Below are 2,286 nucleotides of genomic sequence, written 5' to 3' on the forward strand. Positions count from 1 at the left end.
CCCTCCGGCTGTCGGAAAGTTCCCAATTCCTCCGCACCCCCCCCGCCACCAGGAGGGGATTTTCCTGTCCCCATCCCGGCTCCAGGGACAGCTGGCAGCGAATTTTCCACCCTCCAGCAGCAGCTGGGGGGGCTCCGGGTCAGCCCAGGGACCCCAACCCGGACCCTCCATGCCTGGAAAAGCCAACCCTGCTCTCCTGGATAGAATTTAAACCCCTGGAGAGTCTCTGGAGGTGTTTTTGGGGTCACCCCAGGGACCCCGACCCATGCCCTGCTCTCCTGGATGGAGATGAAATCCCTGCGGGTGTTTTTTGGGGGGCTCCGGATCACCCAACCCAGACCCCCCCCCATGCCTGGAAAAGCCAACCCTGCTCTCCTAGATGGAAATAAAACCCCTGGAGGGTCTCTGGGGGTGTTTTTGGGGGTCCCTTCCAAGCGGGATGGTGCCCGGAGGTGGAGGCGGGCACCATCGCCTGGCACTGCGTGGGGAGATTGGCACAATCACGGCATCTCCTCCTCCTCCTCCTCCTCCTCCTCCCTGTCACTTGCTCTCTGCAGTTTTACAATTCATTCTGCAAAAGCCTTGAGGATTTTCAAACAATAGTGCTGAGGGCAAAGCAAAGGTTTCTTTGGGTTTGAACTCCTCTGAGATACTCTTCCTGACAAATGAGGCTTACTATAGCACACACATCTCTTGCCACAGCTTTTCCTCCGCCTGGAATCCTCGGGAAACACAAAGTGGAATTTCCAGAGGGTTCGGTGGCATTTCCAGAGGGTTTGGTGGCACTTCCAGGGGGTTCGGTGGCATTTCCAGGTGGTTTGGTGGCACCGCTGTCCCCGGCATTGTCCCATCCCCGCTCCAGCAATTCCCTCCCCGGGGAAGCTCCGGGCTTTGGGGCTGTTTGTTGAAGGAAAAAGGATGAGGCACAGTTGGGAAACAGCGAGAGCCTGTGTTTATCGCTGTTTTTTCTGGGGAAACCAACCAAAAATCTGGCGGCGGCAGCAGCTCCATATGGCGGCTCTGCCACATCGCAGGGAGGCGGCAGCGGCCCCGACCCGGGCGGGGTTTGGGGGGAAATTCCGGTGATTTCGGGGATAATCAGGGGATTTCGGGGATAATCGGGTGATTTTGGGGATAATCAGGGGATTTGGGGGGTCTACCAGGTGATTTCAGGGGGTAACAAGGTGATTTTTGCGGGTAACCAGGCGAATTCGGGGGGTAACGAGGTGATGATAAGGTGAATTTTGGGGTACAATCAAGTGATTTTGGGGGCTCATGGGGTGATTTTGGGGTACAATCAGGTGATTTTGGGGGTTTATCGGGTGATTTTGGGGGTGACCAGGTGACTCTGGGGTACAATCAGGTGATTTTGGGGAGTAACCAGGTGATTTGGGGGGTTGTTGGGGGGTAACCAGGTGATTTGGGGGGTTATTGAGGTAATTTTTGGGAATAACTGGGCCAATTCAGGGGATAACCAGGTGATTTTGGGGGATAACCAGGTGATTTTGGGGGATAACCAGGTGATTTTGGGGGCTCACCACGTGATTTCAGGGGTCGCTAGGTGATTTTGGGGATGAACAGGTGATTTTGGGGGGTGAGCAAGGGGATTTTCAGGAATATCCAGGTGATTTTGGGAGGTAACCAGTTGATTTTGGGGGTTCACCAGGTGATTTCAGGTATAACCAGGTGATTTTGGGGGTTTGCCAGTTGATTTCGGGGGGGTAACCAGGTGATTTCAGGTATAACCAGGTGATTTCGGGGTTCACCAGGTGATTTGGGGGGTTCACCAGGCAAATTCACGGGGTAACCAAGTGATTTCAGGGTTCACCAGGTGATTTTGGGCTCCCAGCACAGCCCAGCATGATCCCAAAGCAGATTCACGCCTCCCAGTACAGACCAGTATAGGCACAGCACAGGGCCAGCGCTCCCATGGACATGCCCAGACCTGCCTGGACATGTTCAGTTCTGCCAGGAAGGGCTGGGATGAGCCCTGAACCCCCTGCCCTGCGCTTCCCATGCTGCCAGCAGGGCAGGGACATCCCCAAATCCCATTTTAATCCCATCCCAGTTTATCCCAGTTCATCCCAGTCCATCCCACTGCTCTCTCCACGTGCCTCTCACATCCCCACTGCGCATGCGCAGCCCCCGCCCAGCCCTTCCCGCCACGCACGCGCGGGCTGTACCATCCTACTACACCCGAGGGGGGAGCCGGGCAGGACCCACGCCTCTCCCACGTGTTCTACGTGGGTCTCGATCTTTTAGATAAGCGACCACGCGTGATTTTAT

This window comes from Geospiza fortis, unplaced genomic scaffold, assembly GCF_000277835.1.
Source record: "Geospiza fortis unplaced genomic scaffold, GeoFor_1.0 scaffold992, whole genome shotgun sequence".
NCBI lineage: Eukaryota > Metazoa > Chordata > Aves > Passeriformes > Thraupidae > Geospiza > Geospiza fortis.